This window comes from Cherax quadricarinatus, chromosome 42 (genome assembly GCF_038502225.1).
Source record: "Cherax quadricarinatus isolate ZL_2023a chromosome 42, ASM3850222v1, whole genome shotgun sequence".
In the NCBI taxonomy this organism is placed as follows: Eukaryota; Metazoa; Arthropoda; class Malacostraca; order Decapoda; family Parastacidae; genus Cherax; species Cherax quadricarinatus.
The window spans coordinates 25,532,215-25,548,711 of NC_091333.1; positions in this window are offsets into that span (position 1 = coordinate 25,532,215).

The following is a 16,497-nucleotide window of genomic DNA, read 5'->3' on the forward strand; positions in this document are numbered from 1 at the left end:
AAGCGGGGCCCTGCTGTATATATATATATATATATATATATATATATATATATATATATATATATATATATATATATATATATATATATATATATATATAATGTATATATTTCTGTTATCTTTTAACTAATATTAATGTCTTTTCTTCCCCAACAGTGCGAAGTGGAAGCTTTGTTTATGATGTAGACTTGAAGATTTCCGATTGGGAACCCACAAAGGTAAGTACAACACATTGTTTATGATGGGAACCCGCAGAGGTTAAATAACAGTATAAACTAGAGTTTCTCTATTAATGGTCATGTTAAAATATTCTACAGTGTCAACAAAAATTTTTACTCTCCACTCTGTTTGATACAAAATTTTAACTTTGAATGCTAAAGATGTGCTATAAAACTTATGGTATATAACTTTACCTTTAATACTGTCATTCCTCTTGACCTTGATGACTTCTTGAATATCTGACATGTCTGCTAATGATATACAATAAACAGTAGTAGTAGGTTGGTAGACAGCAACTACCCAGGAAGGTATTACCATGCTGCATTAGGTTCGTAGACATCAGCCACCCAGGGAGGTACTACCATTCTGCAGTAGGTTGATAGATAGCAACAGCCAAGGAAGGCACTACCATGCTGGAGTAGGTTGGTAGACAGCACCCACCCAGGGAGGCACTACCATGGTGTATTCTGTTGGTAGACAGCAACCACCCAGGAAGATACTACCATGCTGCAGTAGGTTGGTAGACAAAAACTACCCATGCTTTATTAGGTAGACAGCAACCACCCTGGGAGGTACTATCATGCTGCAATAGGTTGGTAGACAGCAACCACACTGGGAGGCACTACCATACTGCAGTAGGTTAGTAGACAGCAATCACAGCAACCACACTGGGAGGCACTACCATACTGGAGTAGGTTAGTAGACAGCAATCACTCTGTGTGACACTGTCATGCTGCAGTAAGCTGGTAGACAGCAACCACCCAGGGAGGCACTACCATGCTGCATTAGGTTGGTAGATAACCACCCAGGGAGGCACTACCATGCTGCAGTAAGTTGGTAGACAGCAACCACCCATGGAGGTACTACCATCCTGCATTAGGTTGGTAGACAGCAACCACCCAGTGAGGCACTACCATGCTGCAGTAGGTTGGTAGACAGCAACCATCCAGGGAGGTACTACCATGCTCCAGTAAGTTGGTAGACAGCAACCACCCACAGAGGCATTATCATGCTGCAGTAGGTTGGTAGATAGTAACCACCCACAGAGGCATTATCATGCTGCATTAGGCTGGTAGCCAGCAACCACCCAGGGAGGCACTATCATGCTACATTTGGCTGGTAGACATCAACCACCCAGGGAGGTACTACCATCCTGCATTAGGTTGGTAGACAGCAACCACCCAGTGAGGCACTACTATGCTGCAGCAGGTTGGTAGGCAGCAGCCACCCATGGAGATACTACCATGATGCAGTAAGTTGGTAGGCAGCAGCCACCCAGGGAGATACTACCATGCTGCAGTAAGTTGGTAGGCAGCAGCCACCCAGGGAGGCACTACCATGCTGCAGTAAGTTTGTAGACAGCAACTACCCAGGGAGGCACTATCATGCTGCTTTAGGTTGGTAGACAGCAACCACCCAGGAAGGTATTACCATGCTGCAGTAGGTTGGTAGACAGCAACCACCCTGAGAGGCACTACCATGCTGCAGTAAGTTGGTAGAGACCAACCACCCACAAAGGCACTACCATGCTGCAGAAGGTTGTTAGACATCAGCTACCCAGGGAGGTACTACCATTCTGCAGTAGGTTGGTAGACAGGAACTGCCCAGGGAGGCACTACCATGGTGTACTGTTGGTAGACAGCAACCACCCAGGAAGGTGCTACCATGCTGGAGTAGGTTGTTAGACAGCAACCACACTGGGAGGCACTACCATGCTGCAGTAAGTTGGTAGACAGCAATCACCCAGGGATGCACTGCCATGCTGCAATAGGTTGGTAAACAGCAACCACCCAGGGAGGCATTACCATGCTGCACTAGGTTCGTAGACAGCACCCACCCAGGGAGGTACTACCGTGCTGCAGTAAGTTGGTAGACAGAAACCACCCAGGGAGGCACTACCATGCTGCAGTAGGTTGGTAGAGAGCAACCACCCAGAGAGGCACTACCATGCTGCAGAAGGTTGGTAGACATCAGCCACCCAGGGAGGTACTACCATTCTGCAGTAGGTTGGTAGATAGCAACCACCAAGGAAGGCACTACCTTGCTGCAGTAGGTTGGTAGACAAAAACTACCCATGCTTCATTAGGTAGAAAGCAACCACCCTGGGAGGCACTACCATGCTGTAGTAGGTTAGTAGACAGCAATCACCCTGTGTGACACTATCATGCTGCAGTAAGCTGGTAGACAGCAACCACCCAGGGAGGCACTACCATGCTGCATTAGGTTCGTAGACAGCACCCGCCCAGGGAGGTACTACTGTGCTGCAGTAAGTTGGTAGACAGCAACCACCCAGGGAGGCACTACCATGCTGCATTAGGTTGGTAGCCAGCAACTACCCAAGCAGGCACTACCATGCTGCATTAGGCTGGTAAATAACAGCCACCCAGGGAGGCACTACCATGCTGCAGTAAGTTGGTAGACAGCAACCAGCCATGGAGGCACTATCATGCTACATTAGGTTCGTAGACAGCAACCACCCATGGAGGTACTACCATTCTGCATTAGGTTGGTAGACAACAACCACCCAGTGAGGCACTACTATGCTGCAGTAGGTTGGCAAACAGCAACCACCCAGGAAGACACTACCATGCTGCAGTAGGTTGGTAGACAGCAACCACCCAGGGAGGTACTACCATGCTTCAGTAAGTTTATAGACAGAAACCACCCACAGAGGCATTATCATGCTGCAGTAGGTTGGTAGACAATAACCACCCACAGAGGCATTATCATGCTGCATTAGGCTGGTAGCCAGCAACCACCCAGGGAGGCACTACCATCCTGCATTAGGTTGGTAGACAGCCACCACCCAGTGAGGCACTACTATGCTGCAGCAGGTTGGTAAACAGCAGCCACCCAGGGAGGCACTACCATGCTGCAGTAAGTTGGTAGACAGCAACCACCCATGGAGGCACTATCATGCTACATTAGGTTGGTAGACAGCAACCACCCAGGGAGGTACTACCATCCTGCATTAGGTTGGTAGACATCAACCACCCAGGGAGGTACTACCATCCTGCATTAGGTTGGTAAACAGCAACCACCCATGAAGGCACTACCATGCTGCAGCAGGTTGGTAGACAGCAGCCACCCTGGGAGGCACTACCATGCTGCAGTAAGTTTGTAGACAGCAGCCACCCAGGGAGGCACTACCATGCTGCAATAAGTTGGTAGACAGCAACTACCCAGGGAGGCACTACTATGCTGCAGTAGGTTGGTAAACATATACCACCCAGGGAGGCACTACCATGCTGCAGCAGGTTGGTAGACAGCAAGTACCCAGGGAGGCACTATCATGCTGCAGTAGGTTGGTAGGCAGCAGCCACCCAGTGAGGCACTACTATGCTGCAGTAAGTTGGTAGACAGCAACCACCCAGGGAGGCACTACCATGCTGCAGTAAGTTGGTAGACAGCAACCACCTGGGAGGGACTACCATGCTGCAGTAAGTTGGTAGACAGCAACCTCCCATGGAGACACTACCATGCTGCAATAGTTTGGTAAACAGCAACCACCCAGGGAGGCACTACCATGCTGCATTAGGTTGGTAGACATCAGCCACCCAGGGAAGCACTAGCATGCTGCACTAAGTTGATAGACAGCAACCACCCACAGAGGCACTCTCATGCTGCAGTTGATTGGTAGACAGCAACCACCCAGGGAGGCAATATCATCCTACATTAGGCTGGTAGACAGCAACCCCCCAGGGAGGCACTACCATGGTGCAGTAGGTTGGTAGACAGGAACCACCCACAGAGATATTATCATGCTGCATTAGGCTGGCAGCCAGCAACCACCCAGGAAGCCACTATCATGCTACATTCAGCTGGTAGACAGCAACCACCCAGGGAGGCACTACCATGCTGCATTTGGTTGGTAAATGGCAACCATCCTGGAAGGCACTACCATGCTTCAGTAGGTTGGTAGACAGCAGCCACTTTGGAAGGTACTACTATGCTGCATTAGGTTGATAGACAGCAACCACCCAGGTATGTACTACCATCCTGCGAGGTGAGTGTGAAATGGAAACCTGTAATTGTTGTACGCAATGGTGAGACTGCTTTTTGTGTCATGAGCATGAAAGGTAACAGGTACATCTTGCTAATTCTACTTACACTTAGGTCACACTGCACAGGTGTTCACATACATACAGATGATAAAGTTAAATGTTAAATTATGCAAAAAAGTCTAGAACTGACACTTTTTCACTTATGCGAAGCATTTCACAGCCTCTCTTAGGCTTTGAACTGAAAGCAAGTTTCATTTCAGGGATCCGGACAGTGAAAGATTAAAAATGAATGATATAAAATTGCTGTCAAGCAAAAAAGTATTTTCCTGTGATACGTTACAATGTCTTGCTGTTCATTTTCAGGAGGAATTGCGAGTATTGTCTGGAGAAATGGTCAAGTTAGCCATGGCAAACCACCGTTTTGAAAGACTGGAAGTAGATGCTAGTCTGGCTCTGCAGATGTTTTCTGACAACCAATTCAAGAAGATTCAGATTCCTTTCATCGCAGCACAAAGCTCATCTGGTAATATTACTCTCTGATATTTGCTATATAAAGCATTTTATAATTTCAGCAGGTATTATTAACTAATCTCCTTGGGGAAGTGGAACAGAATTCTTCCTCTGTTAGCTAAGCATGTCAAAAGAGGCAACTAAAATGCCAAGATCAAGGGGCTAGTAACCGCTTCTGTGTATATTACTAAATTTAAAAAGAGAAACTTTAGTTTTTCTTTTTAGGTTACTATGCCTCAGTGGGATATGGCCAGTTCATTGAAGAAAAAATTATTAACTAATGTTACAAATAACTGCTAACCTGACAGAGCAGACAGAGAAGTAAGCCTAGCATAATTATTTATAATAACATTATGGTAGCAATTTATTCAGAGGTTGCACATTACTACACCTTATAAGAGTTACAGTTTGCTGTAGTACTTTGCAAAAAACCCAGAATATTCACAGAATTTTGGCCAAAACTATGTTAATATGATTTACAGTGTTGAAGAACATTAATAATAATGTTAGTCATTACATCGCATATTTGGCTGCACAAAACTGGAGTAATTGTGATCAGGAGTTGATAGTATCATTACATTACTGGTGCACAGTGCCTCCAAGTTGATGAATTAGACATGTGCAATATCTGAGTACAGTGGACCCTCAAATTTCATAATTAATCCGTTCCAGAGTCTGATGACAGGTGAAATTTACGAATAGCAAAACCATTTTCCCCATAAATAATGTAAATCCAATTTACCCATTCCAGACACCCAAAAGTATTAACAAAAATGTTTTTTTTATAGATTAAATATAGATTTACATACAGAAAAGAATGAGAAATCAATTATAAAACAATAATAACATAACACCTTTATTGAGACTCGTGTTAGTGTGTGGAAGACGGGACGAGGAGAGAGCGTTAAGAACATAAAAAAGGAGGAACACTGCAGTAGACCTGTTGGCCCATGCTAGGCAGGTCCTTCACAAACCATCCCACTAACAGAATATTTGCCCAACCCAATTTTCAATGCTCCCCAAGCAATAAAGCTTTGATAATTCTATTCACTCATGCGCAAGTCCCACTCAAATCAAATTGTGTGTGTGGGGAAGTACTCTGACTGGTTTGTATGGGGAAGTACCCTGACTGGTTTGTTTGGGAAAGTACCCTGACTGGTGTACATAAGAAAGCAGGAACATTGCAGCAGACCTGTTGGCCCATACTAAGCAGGTCCTTCACAAACCATCCCACTAACAGAATATTTGCCCAAACCAATTTTCAATGCTCCCAAGCAATAAGCTTTGTGGGGAAATACCCTGGCTGGTTTGTGGGTATACCCTCCAGGTATACCCAACCTTAATGGAAGATGGCCATTAAGTTAAAGGAGCTATTTTGTACCCTTCCAGAAGTGTCTTGATGCCACTGAAGAAGGACATCATCCCTTCCAGGGGTGTGTTGATGCCACTGAAGGACATCAACCCTCTCAGGTGTGTCCTAATGCCTGTGAAGGAGGCTGTCAACCCTTCCAGAGGTGTTTTGATGCCACTAAAGGATTCTGGCAACCCTTCCAGAGGTCTTGATGCCACTGAAGGATTGTGGCAACCCTTCCAGAGGTCTTGATGCCACTGAAGGATTCTGGCAACCCTTCCAGAGATCTTAATGCCACTGAAGGATTCTGGCAACCCTTCCAGAGGTCTTGATGCCACTGAAGGATTGTGGCAACCCTTCCAGAGGTCTTGATGCCACTGAAGGATTGTGGCAACCCTTCCAGAGGTCTTGATGCCACTGAAGGGCTCTTCCTCAAATACAGTAGAACCTTGACTTACGAGTGTCCCAACGTACGAGTTTTTCGAGATACGAGCCATTCCTTGGTTGATTTTTTTGCTCTGAGTTATGAGCCAGCTCCCCCCCCCCCCACTTCTCCCTCAATGCAAAACCTGGACACCTGACTTATTTGTGTGTGATTTCATGCTTTAATTCCAAGGAAATCATCCTCTTTTTCTTCTCAGCACTGTCCTTTACACTTATTTTCTTAGGACCCATGCCCAATGAATGTAAAAAATATAAACAAAGCATGAGAGAACTGCTCCCACAGTGAGGTAAACAGTGCACTGAGTTGGCAGCGGTGTGAAGCTCTCATTATTATTACTATTGTTATTATTATTATTATTATTATCATTATTATTAATTTAGGGAACTAGAGCACAGATCCAGTTCCCTAGATCAAGAGCCCCTCATCAGCATCAAGATTCATTGATGCTGGTGAGGGGCTCTTGATCTAGGGAATTGGCTCTGTGCTCCAGTTCCCTATATTAATAATAATAATAATACAGTGGACTCCCGCCTTACGATGTTAATCCGTTCCTGAGAGCTCATCGTAAGCCGAAATTATTGTAAGGCGAATTAATTTTCCCCATAAGAAATAATGGAAATCAAATTAATCCGTTCCTGACATCCCAAAGTATGAAAAAAAACAATTTTTACCACATGAAATATTAATTTTAATACACACAAACTGAAGAAGACATGCACAGTTACTGCTCTACTAAGAATAGAATACATGACATTTACCTTTATTGAAGATCTGGTGATGATTGATGGGATGGGAGGAGGGGAGAGTGTGGAAGTTGTTATTGTTTAGAAGGGGAATCCCCTTTCATTAGGACTTGAGGTATCAAGTCCTTTTCTGGGGTTACTTCCCTTCTTTTAATGCCACTAGGACCAGCTTGAGAGTCACTGGACCTCTGTCGCACAACAAATCTGTCCATAGAGCTCTGTACCTCCCATTCCTTTAAGACTTTCCTAAAATGGGCCATAACATGTACAGGTTGCCAACACGGCTTGCAGTAGCTGTGTCTGGGTGATTTTCATCTGCAAAGGTTTGCAGTTCAACCCACTTTGCACATATTTCCTTAATCTTTGAAGTAGGCAACTTCCTCAATTTCCCTCTCCCCTCCTCTGAAGCAGTTTCCTCAGGTCTGGCCTCTTGCTGTTGAAGATGATCTTGCAGCTCTTCAGTGGTTAGTTCTTCATTGTCCTCCTCCACTAACTCTTCCACATCCTCTCCACTAACCTCCAACCCCATGGACTTTCCCAATGCCATAATAGATTCCACAACTGGCATAGGCTCCTGAGGGTTAGCCCCAAACCCTTCAAAGTCCCTTTCTTCTACACATTGTGGCCACAGATTCTTTCAAACAGAGTTCAAGGTCCTCTTAGTCACTCCCTCCCAAACCTTACTTATAAGGTTTACACAATTGAAGATGTTAAAGTGATCTTTCCAAAACTCTCTTAGAGTCAGTCGAGCGTTTGAGGACACTTTAGAGCACTTTTGAAACATAGCTTTTGTGTAGAGTATTTTGAAGTTTGAAATGACCTGCTCGTCCATGGGCTGCAGGAGAGGAGTGGTATTAGGAGGCAAAAACCTGACCTTAATGAAGCTCATGTCCCTAGAAAGTCGCTCTGCCTAGTCTGAAGGATGACCAGGAGCATTGTTTAATACCAGGAGGCACTTAAGGTCCAATTTCTTTTCCATTAGGTAATTTTTCACAGTTGGGGCAAATGCATGGTGTAACCAGTCATAGAAAAAGACCCTAGTGACCCATGCCTTACTGTTTGCCCTCCAAAGCACACACAAATTAGCCTTGAGGACATTGGTTTGCCTGAACGCTCTGGGAGTTTCAGAGTGATACACCAATAAAGGCTTCACTTTTCAATCACCACTAGCATTAGCACACATCAGAAGAGTAAGCCTGTCTTTCATAGGCTTATGTCCTGGGAGTGCCTTTTCCTCCTGAGTAATGTAGGTCCTGCTTGGCATTTTCTTCCAAAACAGGCCTGTTTCATCGCAATTAAACACTTGTTCAGGTTGTAATTCTTCACTGTCTATGTAATCCTTGAATTCCTTCACATATTTTTCAGCTGCTTTTTGGTCCGAACTGGCAGCCTCACCATGCCTTATCACACTATGTATGCCACTACGATTCTTAAATCTCTCAAACCAACCTTTGCTGGCCTTACATTCACTCACATCACCACTAGTTGCAGGCATTTTTCTAATTAAATCATCATGCAACTTCCTAGCCTTTTCACATATGATCGCTTGAGAGATGCTTTCTCCTGCTATCTGCTTTTCGTTTATCCACACCAAAAACAGTCTCTCAACATCTTCTATCACTTGCGATCTCTGTTTCAAAAACAAACTTGCACCTTTTGCAAGAACAGCTTCATTGATTGCTGTTTTGTTGGCCAAGATGGTAGCGATGGTCAACTGGGGTTTGGTATACAACCTGGCCAGCTCCGAGACATGCACTCCACTTTCATACTTAGCAATTATCTCTTTCTTCATTTCCATAGTAATTTTCACCCTTTTTACCACATGGCTGGCACTAGAAGTTTTCTTGGGGCCCATGGTGACTTATTTTGCAGCTACAAGCACTAAAAACACTGTGATACTATGAAATGTACCGAATGTATGCTTAGATGCGACCGCACTGGCTGGCTTGTAAACACTGGCATGCATGGGGAAGCTGAGGCCACGCGGGATGCGTCCTGGACGAATCACGTAAAGCAAGTTTTTTTATCGTGAGGCGAGACAAAATTTTTTGCGTTCAAATGCTTCGTATGGAGGATTTAACATAACGCGATGCGTTCGTAAGGTGTGGATCCACTGTATTAATAATAATGATAGAGCCTCACTTCCCTGATAATAATAATACATAATACGTACATAATAATAATTCAGAATGCTGCCTCTAGTTGCCACAGCCAATGCCAAAACATCTCGTAAGCAATGCTTGCATTTTTTACAGTCTTTCTTCTTTCTTTCAACACACTGGCCGTATCCCACCGAGGCGGGGTGGCCCAAAAGAAAAAACAAAAGTTTCTCCTTTTACATTTAGTAATATATACAGGAGAAGAGGTTACTAGCCCCTTGCTCCCGGCATTTTAGTCGCCTCTTACAACACGCATGGCTTACGGAGGAAGAATTCTGTTCCACTTCCCCATGGAGATAAGAGGAAATAAACAAGAATAAGAACTAGAAAGAAAACAGAAGAAAACCCAGAGGGGTGTGTATATATGTGCTTGTACATGTATGTGCAGTATGGCCTAAGTGTAAGTAGAAGTAGCAAGACATACCTGAAATCTTTCATGTTCATGAGACAGAAAGAAGGACACCAGCAATCCTACCATCATGTAAAACAATTACAGGCTTTCGTTTTACACTCACTTGGCAGGACGGTAGTACCTTCCTGGGTGGTTGCTGTCTACCAACCTACTACCTATAATTTTTTACAGTCATTTGACCAAATTTCTTTTTTCTAACCATGGGTCCTAAGAAAATAAGTGCAAAGGATAGTGCTGAGAAGAAAAAGACGATGATTTCCTTGGAATTAAAGCATGAAATCATAGATAAACATAAGCGAGGTGCACAAGTTGTGGATTTAGCCAGACAATATCAGCATAGTACATCTACAATATGTATGATACTAAAGCAGCAATCTCCCACCCTCAACCTCCCCCACCCTCAGCCTCTGCCACCATCTCTGCTCCAAGTGTGTAAGTACATACAGTGGACCCTCCCCTTTCATTGGGCTCTGTTTTCGCTCATTTCCGTCATCGCCGATTTTTTCCGTAAAATTATTGGCTCCGTTTCAGTTGCTTTCCTCTGTTCTCATTGGTGGTACTATACATGTCTTGAGTGTGCAGTGCACAGAACCTCCCACACATGCATTCTGAGGAGGCAGTGCCACTTTATTTCTCGGTGAGTGAGCATTATCATGCATGGCCATAGGAAACATTTCAGAATAGTTTATTGTTTTTTTGCACTTGTTTATTCTGTGTGACTGCTAAATAAGTCAACATGGCCCCAAAGAAAGTTGCTAGTGCCAACCTGTTGATAAAGAAGGTAAGAAACACGATAGAATTCAAGAAAAAACTCGTAGCAGAGTACCAAAGTGGAGGAGGAAGAGAGAGGGGAGAATGTGCCTTCTTCAGTGATTCGGTGATTCTACGATATATACGATACTAAAGCAGCAAGAGGCGATAAAGGCTATAGTGTCAGCCAGCAATGAAGTGTAGCATTAACAGTGTTGCAGATAAGTTAAGCGATTGAGCAATAAATAAAGGACAACACGAATCTGACTCCTCCATTGTTGTTTGAAGTATGTAGGGCACTGACAAACATACGCCGCCCTCCCTATCTTCCACCACCCTAAACCAGTGCCAGCATCTCCAAGGTACAGCAGGTGTAAATATTCCTTATTTATAAAATGTAAATATTTCTTATTTTTAAAGTGTAAATTTTTCTTATTTGTAATGTGTAAATATTTCTTATTTATAAATTAAAGTGTAAATATTTCTTGTTGATAAATTATGTACATTTTTTGTGTGTATAGTGTTGGTGGCTTCTGCTGCTGCCTCTACCACAAATATGTATGGCTTCTCTCAGTGGCCCTTATTTTAAACCCAAGAACAACATCACCACCACTTCTCACATACATAATGACATATTTTATTCATTATAGAGTATATATCATGTTTTTATGTTATTAATAGTGTTTATTATGTCATATTAGATGAATTTTGTCTATAAAATGTATTTTTTGTTTATATTTTTGGATGTCTGAAACAGATTAATTGGATTTACATTATTTCTTATGGGGAAAGTGGTTTCGGTTTTAGTCGATTTCACATTTCATTGTACTCAATGGAACAAATTAAAGATGAAAAGGGAGGGTCCACTGTATGTGTCGATTACCAAGGATAACCCAGAAAAGTCAGACAAAGTGACTTATTTCTATGTGGGTGGTGGGGAAGGCAACGTGGGTTTGCGTAAACAGGTTATGTAAACAATATAATGATAATGTTTGTGCGGTTATTGTGTTGCATACAATGAGTGGATATACATACAATATGCATTACAGTGGACCCCCAGTTAACATAATTAATCCATTCCAGATAGCGTGTCTTATACCGAATTTGACTTAATCCGAATTAATTTTCCCATAAGAAATAATGGAAATCCAATTAATTCATTCCAGACACCCAAAAGTATTAAACAAAATAATTTTTTTTACATGAAATACAGTATACATTTCCCTACACAGAAAACAAAAGACATGCAGAGTAAAACATTACAGTACATAGTAAAATGGTCAGGTGAATCGAAGCAGGAGGAGGCGGGATCACAGTGGGACCTGCCACTAGTGTAAGTAAGTAGGTAAGTACTTCCTACAAGAGTGATGGACTGAACACATCGATTCCAGGCTGAGGGACTGATTACCTCAAATTCCTCCTCTCCTTACCCATTTCTACTTTGTATTGGGATGATGAAGCCACTGTGTGGCAAAACGTTTCTTAAGTAAAGATTACCATATGTTGCATAAGTGTCTCAATTCTTCAACTTGTCGGTTTTCAAAACCATCATCACATCTGTCAGACACTGCAACATCATGGGATCTTGGTACAAAGACTTCAACGCTCGTCGAACCTTTGGACTATGACCTACTTATGCTAGTGGCAGGTCCCATTGTGATCTCGCCTCCTCCTGCTTCGACTCGCCTGACTGCAGTATATAAGCCACCTCTCTGGCCCTATGCTACACTTACCTTTATTGAAGACTTATTGATGAGTGATGAGACAGGAGGAGGGGAGAGGGTGGAGGTGTACTAGTGTTAGGAAGGGGAATCTCCTTCCATAAGGACTTTAGGTACCAAGTCCTTTTCTGGATTTATTTCCCTTCTATGTTTTTTAACCCTTTGAGGGTCGACAGGCCCTCTCCGAAACTCGTTCTCAGGGTCGGCCAAATTTCAAAAAAAAAAAATTATTTTTCTTATGAAAAAATAGTTTTTTTTTCTAAACATTATAGGCTAAACAAAAAAATTTTAACGTCAATACTTACCGAGATATGGAGGCGTGAAATTTGCCAAAATTGAACAACATATGGTAACATCGCCGACTGCCGTCACCCGGTATTTTTCTATTTACTTTTTTATGTACTATTTTCAATTATTTTTCGATTTTTCTTTTTCTGAGTAACTTTTATGGCCTCTGAGGCCAACATGATCAGTATTTTGTAAGTTATTTCTTTTTCAATACTACACAATAAGGGCGTAAACACTGTTGTCATTATTTTGTTTACAGAAAATATTTACACAAACAAACGATATGAAATGTTGTTTATTACTATTTTTCTATATTTTATATACACATATACAGTCACAGGGAATGTTTCTAGAAGTTCTGCAGCCTGTGGAACTCTTTGAAACATGGTGTCATGCACAGTGGAGTTTTGCACTCCTCACACATAAAACGAGTGTCTCTGCATTGTTGTGTGCGTTTTTTTGTATGTGCACAGACATAACACCTCTTCTGAGCCTTTTTCTTCAAAGGAGTAGCAGGCAGTTTTACCAGGAAGTGATCACCATGCTTCAGACGAGCAGGTAGTTGTTGATAATTTGGTGGGCGGTCAATTGCAGGTGCTGTTCCTTGGTACTTGAATACTATTTGTCTGATGACAGACAAACAGAATTCGCTGTACTGTGGTTTGTTTCTGGTGCTCATCTTATACATATTATAAGCATTGAGCATGGAAATGTCCAGAAGATGGAAAAACAGTTTGATGTACCACTTATAACTCTTGCAAACACAATCAGCAAACCCAATCTGCATGTCACATTTGTCCACTGAACGCATGTTGAAGGTGTAATCAATCACAGCTGCAGGTTTTAGAATGCGTTCATTTCTCTCTCTATGCTGCCTGCCACTGTCTGCCATTTCATTAGGGTGAATTGATGACAACAGTGTGACATCTCGTTTGTCATGCCACCGAAATGCCATGATGTCATTGGCAGCAAACGCCTGCACCTCACCTCTACGAGTGCCAGCGTCAAACCTGGGCATATGTTTCCGATTTGCACGCACTGTGCCACACACATCTGTCATGTTCACTCGCAAAAAATCACTGAGTGAGGGGCTTGTGTACCAGTTATCTGTATATAATATATGCCCCTTACCAAGGTATGGTTCTATCATTGTTCGAACCACATCACCTGAGATGCCCAATAACTTCCTGGTATTTTGCAATGTATAACTTCCAGTGTACACAATAATATCCAATACCAGACCACTGTAACAATCACAAAGCACAAACAACTTTATACCAAAGCGTTTCCTCTTGCTTGGTATGTACTGCTTGAAAGAGAGTCTTCCTTTGAACAGAATCAAAGACTCGTCAATTACAAGCTTCCTGAAGGGATAAAAATGCGTACTGAATTTCTGTTTCAGATACACAAACACATTCCTAATCTTATATAACCTGTCAGTTCTGTCAGGCCTGGTTTTATCTGAGAAGTGAAGCATACGTAACATTAGCACAAATCGATTCACTGGCATTATATCACTGAAACCTGGTGTTGCAATCAGGGGGTCTGTTGACCAGTATGATTTCACTTTGTGCTTATACACATGTGGCATAAGCATTATTGTGGCAAAGAAAAGATACATCTCAGCCACAGTTGCCTCCTTCCACTGGTGTAGACGTGATTTTGGTGAAAGTAATGTGTTTGCCATGGTGTACTCGTAGTATGTGTTGCTTTCCATGACAATACTTTTCATCAGTGGTTCGTCAAAGAAAAACTTGAAACATTCCAGTTCAGTGGCATTGTTCCCAAGTGCACAAGATGGCCGTATTCCACTTTGGCTGCCATCAAACTGGTGGGGATTTGGAACAAAATTGACAGCTTCCTGCCAATCCCAGGTGCGGTCTGCTGGTGGGTACTGGACAATGACAGGTGGTTGTGGTTGTGGAGGTTGTGGTTGTGGAGGCTGGTGTGGTGGGTGAGTGGGGGATGGTGGCCTTTGTTCTAGATCAGCTGAGGCAGCAGCGTGGGTGGCAGCATGGCCCACTGCTGGTGCCTCACCGCCGGCACCACTACCACCACGCACATTTTCCATCCCAATTGCAACAGTATCTTCGTCATTTTCACTGTCTGTTCCTGCTGTACAGCCACGGGATGTACTCCGAGATACACTCCTTTCCCTTGGTATAACATATGGCACACTACCAGAGCGCATATATCGTCGTATATACTGACGCTTCACTGGGGAATATTGCACTTCACTGTCACTACTGGAACTAGTTTGAAGAGCTTGTAGTTCATATTCACTATCACTATCATCACCCATGCTCTCATCTGAGTCTGGGATTTGGGAAAATAGAAGTTTCCTCTTGGGTTCTGGAACAACTGAACGTGAACAAGAGGGCCCAGCACCAGAGGTGGAAGGCTGAGGGTCGTCTGGGTTTTCCTCACTATTACCGATATTATGGTCATTAGTTTCGGTCAAAACCTCACTAAAACCACGAAACTCATCTTCACTGGCACTTTCATCACTATTAGAACTGTCACTGGGGAACAAAAGTGTCCCAATTCGCCGAGGAGTGAGGACCTTCTTACCACGAGGCATGGTGGACATTGTTTACTAAGAGGGCATTCCCACAATGCACCACTGGGTCCCAGATTTTTTTTCTACCGCGCACACCGACCACGCAGACCCATTCTCTCACACCTAGGCCTACCAGCCTTTTCGCGCGAGATTTGAGGCCGCTAGAATTTATGCGTACTAGTACGTCAAAAACCCCTACGCGTATGACGTACTAGTACGACCAAAACCCTCAAAGGGTTAATGCCACTAGGACCAGTTTCCGAGTTACTTGACCCCTATCGCATCAAAAATCTGTCCAGAGAGCTCTTGTTTCTGGCATCTCTCTAAGATTTCCCTAAAATGGGATACAGCATTGTCATTGTAGATGTTGCCAGCACAGCCTACAACAGATGTGTTAGGGTGATGTTCATCCATAAATGTTTGCACTTCTATCCACTTTGCACAAATGTCCTTAATCTTTGAAGTAGGCACCTTCCTCCATCTCTCTTCCTCCTCCTCTGAAGGAAATTCCTGAGCTGTGGTCTGTTGGGGTTGCACCTCAAGTTCTTGCAGTTCTGTAGTGGTTAACTCTTCATCGTAGTCCTCCACCAACTCTTCCACATCCTCCAAACTCACATCCAACCCCATGGAATTCCCCACTGCCACAATAGGTTTGTTATACAACCTGGCCAGCTTGGAGACACGCGCTCCACCTTCGTATTTTTTGATGATCTCTTTCTTGAATTCTATAGTATTTCTTTCCCTCTTTACCAAAGGGCTGGCACTAGAAGCCTTCTTTGAGCCTGTGGTGGCTTATTTAGCAGTTACAAGCACTAAATGCAATGTAATAATACAAAATGTATCGCATGTACATGTGGAATTGTCCTCACTGGCTTGTAAACAATGGCACACTGGCTGTACATGGAGTGTCCGGGCCGCTCACGCCACGCAGACACGTTTAGGACGAATGACTTTAACCGAGTTTATTGTTGTTAACTTAGCCAATATTTTGACGCAAAAACGTTACTTAATCCGATTATTACTTAATCTGATGGTGTCTTAATCTTTGGGTTCACTGTAAATTAGATTAGTCCGTTTCAAACCTCCAAAAATGTACTTACAAAAGTACTTACGAAAATACACTTACCTAATTGTTCAAGTTGGGAGCTGTTCGAAACTCAAGGTACCTCTGTATATGGTAAGTGTGCACCATATAAAACTAATCCTGCAGCATGGAGTGCATAATGAGAAAAAAATCTGTGACCATGTTTTTGGATTAAAGCAGCAAAATTGCAGTGTATATTTATATATTTTTTACAATTGTTTTTGCAGTTTCTTGATCTCATTTGATAGATT